The 9866-nt window shown below is 31.3% G+C and overlaps 1 long non-coding RNA gene across 1 annotated transcript; it reads right to left on the reverse strand.

Annotated features, from left to right (window-relative positions):
- Positions 1-2689: 2689 nt before the first annotated feature.
- Positions 2690-5069, reverse strand: LOC143049243 (uncharacterized). The gene is made up of 3 exons (XR_012970143.1): positions 4974-5069; positions 4142-4456; positions 2690-3001 (listed from the first exon to the last, which is right to left on the reverse strand). It is a non-coding gene; the product is annotated as an uncharacterized LOC143049243 (long non-coding RNA).
- Positions 5070-9866: the final 4797 nt, after the last annotated feature.

A 9866-nucleotide genomic window follows, 5' to 3' on the forward strand; every position in this document is an offset into this window, starting at 1 on the left:
GTAATGCAAGGGACAATGAACTGTTGTCCTGTTATCGGTGCAGAAACCGGTTGTGGAACAGAAATAACTGGTGGAATGCCTGCAACATTTATAATAACTTTTTTTCATCTACAATATTGTTTCACGAAAAAGACATACGTTGAGCAACACGGCTTTTCAGTACGCTGGTGTATGTACTGTATGATAATGACTGGACAGTTTTGGATATAAAAGTAAATTCGAAAAAATCTTATGAGATGTTTTGGTGGTATTTTCATGAGTAATGGTAGACAAATTAAATGCCTAATGAAAATAAAATTTGTGGAAACTATAATAAAACACATTTATCATATCTACGTAAGAGACTTTGAAGACAATTTAATATTGCTTTAAAATTTTTCATATTTTAAACAAACACATATTCAAATGAATCATACATAATGTTTTTGCCATTGAATACATTATTAAATGTTCTGTATGTTCTGACATATATTCGGTATCTATATACTAACCTTTGGGTAACACAGCTATTTGATCAGCATTTATAATATCAACGCCATTGGTTACTTGGCATGTGTAGTATCCAAAGTCATCCCCCGTTACAGACCTAATTGTCAGTGATGGTGAATTTAAATTACCACCAGAAAATCTTTTATTATTAGCTATTACAATAAGGATGTTGTTTTTAAACCATTTTACAGATGTCGCACTTCCTGTCACTTCACATTGTAGTTTTACAGTGGATAATAAAGTAGGAGAATATTGAGTTACAGGTACTTCAACTCTCATTCGAACTTCTGTAATATATAAAGCAAAAGTGTAAATTTACTTACGTGTCTCGGTATATAATATAGGGATAGATATAACAAGCAAAACTTATATTATCGTAAACATAATTTGGTTCATTCTATAAAACTTTTTTCTTTTTATTCTTTCACACTTACTGCTATTTAACTTTTTATCTTCTGGTAAGTAATCTGATTTCCTTTTATTTTCATTTTTGTTTTTTGTTAAATATGACGTGCTTTTATCATATGCCTTTTTGTGCTATTTGTTACATATTTGTTTGTTTTTATAATGATTATGATTATAGCAAAATGTTGACTGCTGTACTCCAGTTTTTACCTAGAATTATGTCTGTTTGTTTTGTTTGGACCTAACCCTAACCATACATCTCTTTCAAAGTAATGGATTTTTCTTTTGCGACTGTCATACATGTGAGAAGTTTAGCTAGCTATGAAAACATACATAAGAAGATGTCTAGACCAAGTCAAGAATATGACCGTTCATATCCATTGCTTTGATATGTTTGAGCTTTTGATTTTGCCTTTTAATAACGGACTTTCCGTTTTGAATTTCCCTCGGAGATTAATTTTTTTTTTAGATTTTACTTTTTTGTAGGTATATAAAGTCGTTTGATTATTTCAGGATTTGAGGAATTCCATGTTTTTTTAATTTACCTTGGACTTTTGTATCTTTTTTATACTTTCTTTTAATAATACTGATGCAAATTAATAGTAATTTTGTAATCATGTTTTATAAATATATACACTTCTTTGACTTTCTTTGCTTTCAAACTCATGTCAACCGATTTGAATCAAATATCAATATTTGACTGATAACATACTATAATGTATATCCAAATTACAAAAATATTAAAATAAACAGTTACCAATGCATGTGTTTAAGATCTAGCATCACAATCGATATGAATATTCATCGAGCACGTAACTGTATTTATCTAGTTATGTTTCATTAACAACATTTGTTCATCAGCGACTTAAACTTGAGAAAAAAAGTTTGAGTGGAATCAGTCAACGAAAGGGTACGTTTTGTTTCATTATTCATTGTTGCTATTGCTTTCCTTTAACTGATTTATAAGGGATCAAACTAAAGGTTGCATAAATACGAATCCAATTTAGGTTGAATTATTGACCAGCAACAAGTGATGTTTTCTGAGCTTATTTTGCCAGAGCTAATTGATGATAAATTCTGCTTTTATCAATATTTGAAACAAGAAATCGTGTATTATTTTATTGTCTATTGCGTAGCTAATGATTTTTAACAAGGTAATTGTATTGAATTTAAAAGTTATTTCATTAAGTCTTGCTTACCTGAAGGAAAAAGAAATATGTCATCTGAAGTCACAATCCTTACTCCGTCAGTTGCCTGGCAAACATAATATCCTAAGTCCCCTTGTTCTATTGAATTTATTGTCAAAGACGGAGACTCTACGTTTCCCCCTGATAATCTAGCAGTTGTGGTAATTACTTTGTTGTTTTTAAGCCACTTTACTTCTGTTGCAGTACTTGAAGTGATCGAACACTGCAAGGTGACTTTAGACCCAATTGATGCTGAATATTCTGTTACTGGTACACTAACAACTAGTGGTGCTACAAAGGGAATTAAAATACAAATGTAAATTAAAGAAAAATATTATTTATTACTATCATAACGTGTATTATATCTTGTTATTGTCATTAATGTGATAATCATTGTTTTGTATTTAACATTAAATTTTGGTTTGTTGAAAAAAACAAAGGCAATCTGTATTTCAGTGTTTTGATATATGAGAACGTTTAAACTGAAATCATTGTTGGAACATTTTTTTTTAAATGCCTTAATAAACTCGAATATTAAACGAGTAACGAAAGATTGAAGAAGTTAATAAATACTACTTGGCTTTGATATGTACAAGACTTACATTTGATGACATCAACCCTGGATCCATTACTTATTCCCTTGCCGCCATCATTGATTGCAAAACATGCATAATAAGCGTCATCTGCTAATGATATATCATTAATGGTCAAATGTGGATATTCCAGTGAATTGTCCACGTGATATTTGCCATTGCTATTGGCCACAACTATTGGTACTGTTGAATAACCATCTAAAGATGTTCTTTGCCAACCAACAGTGGAGGCAGTAGGTGATGATGTGATAACGCACTGGATTATTATCTTCGAAGTATCAACGAATGGAAACTGTATTTCTGGTGTTACAGTTACAGATGGTAATTCTATGAAAAAAATATATATTCTATACTTTTGAATCAAATTGTGGTAAATACTCTTATTTGAAGTACAATGATTAATTAAAATTGATTTTGAATTAAAAATCGGACAAAACATTTTTTAGTAGATATGAATCTGAAATAGCAAACTGCATGTAAAATCAGTAAAAATGACCTATAAGTATCTTTAAAAATGATCTAACTTGTCTTACACATGTACGTCAATAGATACTGATTCATTAACGTATAACCTTCATTACTTACATTAATATAATTAATTGTATTCCCTTTACATTTCAAGGAAACGATTGGTTTGTTGGAGGCATCTGCATGGAGATCGTGTATACTTCACATATGGTGTATCAGTATGTGTGGATTTTACACGGTGGGTAGTGGTGTTACGACCCTTGGTAATAACAACACGATGTTGACGAAAAATCCGAAAGGTTTCACCAGCCCAGTAGTCAACACTCCGGTGTTGACATGAATATCAATAATGTGGTCATTTTTTTTTAATTTCCTGTTTACAAAACTTTGAATTTTTCAAAACACTAAGGATTTCCTTATCTCAGACATAGATTACCTTAGCCGTATTTGGCAAAACTTTTGGAATTTTGGATCCTCAATGCTCTTCAACCTTTTACTTGTTTGGCTTTATAAATATTTAGATATGAGCGTCACTGATGAGTCTTATATAGACGAAACGCGCGTCTGGCGTACTAAATTGTAATCCTGGTACCTTTGATAACTTTCAAAAGATGAAGGTGTTGATGATGAACGATGGAAATAAATACAGAAAAACCATTTAAAGCCAACAAGTGGTATAGACTAACTGAATAAGGTTCATAATATTGAATACTTGATCACTGTAATATGCCACTAGTATAAATGCCACATGTTAAGATAGTCGGTAAGATACATTCGATACAAAGTGTGGTAGACGCATACAATATATATGGGGTCATTGAAGGCCGTACGGTGACCTATAGTTGTTAATGTCTGTGTCATTTTGGTCTTTTGTGGATAGTTGTCTCATTGGCAATCATACCACATCTTCTTTTTTATATATCAATAAATTTGCTGACACATTGGAAATTAATTGACCCCATATATATATCTAACAAAAATATGAAAAACATAACTCACCGATAGTTACATTTATTCTTCCGTAATTGCTTTGTCCTGTTCCAGCATCATTTCTTGCAGTACAAATATAGTCGGCTTCATGAGAAAATGCTATATTTGTGATGGTCAAATGGGGATTAATCATTGAATTGGCGATTTGATAGCCCTCGTATCGATGTTGTGAATCTATATCTTGTGAAGTACCGTCAACTAACGAAATCTTTTTCCAACCGACTGATGTAGCGACAGGTGACGACGACACGGTACATTGGATTACAATTCTTGAAGTACCATAAAGTGTTGACTGATATGGTGTAACCACAATTGTAGGTTTCTCTGTAAAATATTTAAATATAGATTTTACAAACAGCTATTTTGTTGAATGGTAATATATAGAAACAACCACTCTAATAAACTTATTTGATATCATAAAATCTTTTGTAAATAAAACCTTTGTTTGGTTCAAAAATGTGTTTTCAATCTTCCCCATTTGTTAAAACTTAAATATAGGCAGATTCATTTAAACTTTGGAACTGAAATTAATGAATCTCTTCTGCTTCGCATTAAGAACTAATGTTCGTATCTGTTCTCTTCAGTTGTTGTTTAAAGTCATATTTTGAAAAAAAGATATGATTTACTATTTCGAGAATTTGCTGTATGTTACGCATTTTTTTATTGTTCCGATGAATTCCATTTTCAATTTTTTTCTCCATTATAGTGATGTGAAGTTTGACATGATCTATAAACAATATTATAATATGTTGACTTCTTTCTACATTTTATATTGTGTGATCTAATTGACGTTAACCAAATAACTCCATTCATTCCATAAATGTGAGAAAATCATACTTACTTTCCTGACAGAAAACATGAACTAACAGAACACTCCAAGCAAGCCACATAACCATGATAGAATTTACTCTAAACATATCACAAAGCTGCTTCTTAGGTTATGATAATTTTCATCTAAAAATGATCCGTTATGCAACATTATTAGATAAAAAGATACATAATAAATAATAACGTAATATTTAAAATGTGTGTGAAGTTTGCGGCCGCCTTTATTCATAAGATTATAATAAATTAATATATAAAACATTAATGTTAGAGCCATTTGAATGAATATATAATGCATGATATTTTATATGTTTTTAACTACTGTTTTCTTTTTTATTCATCGATGCTGAAATAAAAGTAACTTAGATAATTACTTTTAGTTTAAATGCAGTGACAAAGGTGGCTACATGTTTACGTTGTTCTTTTCAATTTTGAACGTATCTGTTCCGAATGAATGCTTTTTGTTTCTTTATATGGTGTTTTTTAAAACCATTATATTGTGAAGTACAATTAGAATAAGATAATAAATGAGGGGAGGAGGAGCGGATACAAATATGAACTGTGGTGTGCAGATGTGACATATATTGTGACCTCTCTGACGAATAAAGGAGGCAAATGGGTTTTTATTACATTCTTGTTTTCATTTGAGATTTTGTACTAGCAAAGGATAACATGCCTAGTCTATTCCATTCATATTGAAGTTACAAACAATTTTAAAATCAATCTTATCGATAATATATATATATATATATATATATATATATATATATATATAAGTACGTCTGAGTCAGTGACGACCCTACAACAGATGTATCCATCGGATCGCCATCAATGATGGTGATACATGGCTGTGTACATAATGTATATACAACTCGTCTAAACATCAACCCAACAATGTTAGATCTGTAAATTTGCTTTCGCAACTTTTTGGTTCTTCCCTCGCCTGGATTCGAACCCATGCTACTGTGATATCGTGACACCAAATCGCCTGCACTGCAGCCGTCCCGCTAGACCACACGACCACCTGGGCTCTCAAAAAAAGAGCTTTCGGTGGGCATGTGTTACCTTTCCACGTCAGTTTTAATCTAGCGGCGTACTACAGTACATGATATATAAGGCATGAAGATGTTATTGTTACAGATCAGCTAAATTATCTACAGTAAAGGATCCTACAAATTAATGTAAGATACAGTCACAGAAAATAATTATATTCATAAGTACGTCTGAGTCAGTGACAACCCTACAACAGATGTATCCATCGGATCGCCATCAATGATGTTGATACATGGCTGTGTACATAATGTATATACAACTCGTCTAAGCATCAACCCAACAATGTTAGATCTGTAAATTTGCTTAAACTGACGTGGAAAGGTAACACATGCCCACCGAAAGCTCTTTTTTGAGAGCCCAGGTGGTCGTGTGGTCTAGCGGGACGGCTGCAGTGCAGGCGATTTGGTGTCACGATATCACAGTAGCATGGGTTCGAATCCCGGCGAGGGAAGAACCAAAAATTTGCGAAAGCAAATTTACAGATCTAAGATTGTTGGGTTGATGTTTAGACGAGTTGTATATATATATATATATATATATATATATATATATATATATATATATATATATATATATATATATATATTACGCAATTAAATATTACCCAGTAAACTAAAGATAATACAATACAAACCTCTTTCCCAACGTAAGACCCCGGATGCCCACGAATGATACACAGTTCTCGCTCTAAGTTTCATGTTTACAAATTATCAAAACCTCTAAATAAGCACATTTGATTCGTATGGTTGCAAGGTTACGACCATTTTGCCTGTCAAAATCTACGCGAAAAAATGAATAAAAGAAAATGCCAATTTGAAAACGCGAAAATTTAACATGATGGCATTTCTTGATTTTGCGTTTTCGACTTCGCAATTTCGCATGTTCATGATTGCCAATTACTGTTTACTGTTGTAATTTTCACTTGATTGGATGATGACAAGATTATTCATCATTTCAAGTACTATGATTTATAACAACAAGTACTAATGTATGTACTAATTAAAACGGTTTTTTAGAGAGAGTTACTCGTTTGGATTATATCAATTTTAAGTAAGGCTCCCTGCGTACAATATTAGTTATATGAATAAAACATAATTAATCTATATCAATATGCAATGAATTGTCGTATTTGTCTGATTACAATAGAAAAAATCATTGGGTCTTTAATTTTAATGTTTTTGCCACGGTGCCAATAAATCCTATCTCTGTAAACGGCAAACCCGTGCACGTGGTAACACCAGCATATATTCAAACCCTATGAAATATTTATTAATTATTACTTAATCTATCATAACTATTATTACATATGAGGCGTCACTTTGTGAGTGGATCACTTTATGTGCTGATGTAGGTTGTTTCACTTATTCTTTTTTATTCTTTCGTCACTTCGGTGTTAACATGTATATCTACATGTATTATAAATCATTTTTTTTTTATAAATTAACTGTTTGTGAAAGTATGAGTAATTCTAATACTGAGGATTTTCTTATCCCAGGCAGATAACCTTAGCCGTGTTTGGCACAACCTTTTGGAACATTTGGTCCTCGGTGCTCTTCAAGTTTGTGCTTGTTTTGGCTTTTTAACTTTTTTTTTATCTTAGCGTTACTGATGGGTCTTGTGTAGACGAAACATGCGTCTGTTGTATTTAATTATAAGCCTGATGTTTTCCCATTTATTTGTTTTGTTATCCTGTCATATAAAGTAGTCATTTTGATGTTATATTAGATATTGTAATTAAAGCGGGAGGTTTGTCAAGTCCCAAAACCAGGTTTCACCCACATTTCTTTTCTTAAAATGTCCTGTTTCAAGTCAGAAAAATAGACATTGTTATGTTATAGATTGTGTCTGTGTGAGTTGCATTTTAGTGTCATGTTTCTCTTGTATCGTTGTTTCTCCTCATATATTTGATGTGTTTCCCTCAGTTTTAGTTTGTAACCCGGATATGGTTTTTTTCTCAATCAAGGGATAAATTTCGAAAAATACTATTGTTGCCTTTATGAACGTAACCATTGTGACAATAAATTATTTGAAAACAATATAAAAATTACCAGAGGAGGGTTGTAATTGATAAACGCAAAAACGGTTAAGTATCGAAAACGTAAGATTGCAGAACTGCAAATTCGCGAAAACCCAAAGGCGTAAATGCCCAAAATGCGACGTTCGAAAAACAAAAAGTGAAAACATTTTTTGTGTTTTTGCGGTTTTTTTTTTTTAATTTTCGACTTCGCGTCTTCTACGTTTTCGCTTTAAAGAATATTGAAGGGGAAATGCTAAGGGACCCGAACTGGTTATCGTAGCTTTGGCTTATCTCTAGTAAATTTGCAATCTCAAGATTACTTTTCGCCTATTGTCCTTGTTTGTCTTTGAATAATCTCCTAATTTGAATATGTCTTTCAATAATACATTCTGATATATGCTTATACATATATGATTTATATTTGAGTATTAGTAGATATAATTTTTTTATTCATATAGTTATTTGTGTATTTATAGAGCTTTATTAATACTTGATTTAATCCAAATGAGTTACTTATCATTTAAGCGTTGTTATGATTTACTTGTTTGGTTTGATGATGTAAATGTAATATATGACAGAATTATCAGGTGGAAATGCCAGTCAAGGCCAGAAAAATAAATATGTGTCGATCCTAATGCATTTCCGTCCGTCAGCCCGTCAATTCGTATCAGGTAAAAGAATTGATTTACAATAGTTTTTGGTCACTTCCACCTGAAACTTTGTACAAATATTTATCATGGAAAGTAAAGGTTAACATATATAACAATTAGGATTTTGTCCATTATTGCACAGTTCACTGAACATGGATATATGATAGTTTAAAGTTAAGCTCTATATATTTTGTGATCACATTAACTCGAAACTTAGTCCAAATGTTTGTCACAATTAAGTAAACTGTTTGATATATAATTCTTATATGATTTTCATATCTTTAAATACTTGATTGGTCAACTAGATTTTCTCTCTGGTTGGCACTTCTATCAACCATGTTTCTTAAACTACTTTTTTTTACTGAACTCCGAGGAAAAGTCAAAACGGAAGTCCCTAATCAAATGGTAAACAGAGATTTATAAAACAAAACATAACAGTTGTTTCTATTTGTATGCATATATAAGAAAGATGAATAATGCATTAAATCTTTAACAAATATATAAAAAATTAAAAGTTATATAAATAAAGGCAATAGTAGTATACCGCTGTTCAAAACTCATAAATCCGCGTCATACGAATGAAAAACTTTCAATCGAACGATTATATCGTTACTTGTAAGCCTCATATTCTGATAATATCTTATGAAAATGAAAATTGTGATGAACATGCTATTTAATTTTAAAATTAGTTGCATTTATCGAACATTTCTGGATTTCAAAAACACAATATGGCGGACTACTCCTTAGTTACGACATGTCAATATTGAGCATTTGGTGGTAAATATGGTAGATCGAATAAAAAAATGTAACTTTAAAATCGCGAATGTTTAGCTGAGAATTATAAGGATTAAACACATTTTTTCAAGGGGATATTATTAGTTACACAGGGCTCAATTGTCCTAATACGAGAATTTATCGGGTCAATAAAACTCATATCGGGTGAGGCGAAGCCAAACCCAATATGAATTTTATTGACCCGATAAATTCCGTATTAGGATAATTGAACACTGTGTAACGAATTAATCCTGATTTTGTTATATTACATATCATAATATTTAAATACAGTATTAGGACAATATCAACCAAATATATTTTAGATATTTAATCTAAAACTGTGAAAAATTCAAAATATTAGGACTTTTTTTTAAATTTTCTTTTTTTCATTAGGTCAATGTTATAAGGGAGATAA

This window comes from Mytilus galloprovincialis, chromosome 10 (assembly GCF_965363235.1).
Source record: "Mytilus galloprovincialis chromosome 10, xbMytGall1.hap1.1, whole genome shotgun sequence".
Taxonomy (NCBI): domain Eukaryota; kingdom Metazoa; phylum Mollusca; class Bivalvia; order Mytilida; family Mytilidae; genus Mytilus; species Mytilus galloprovincialis.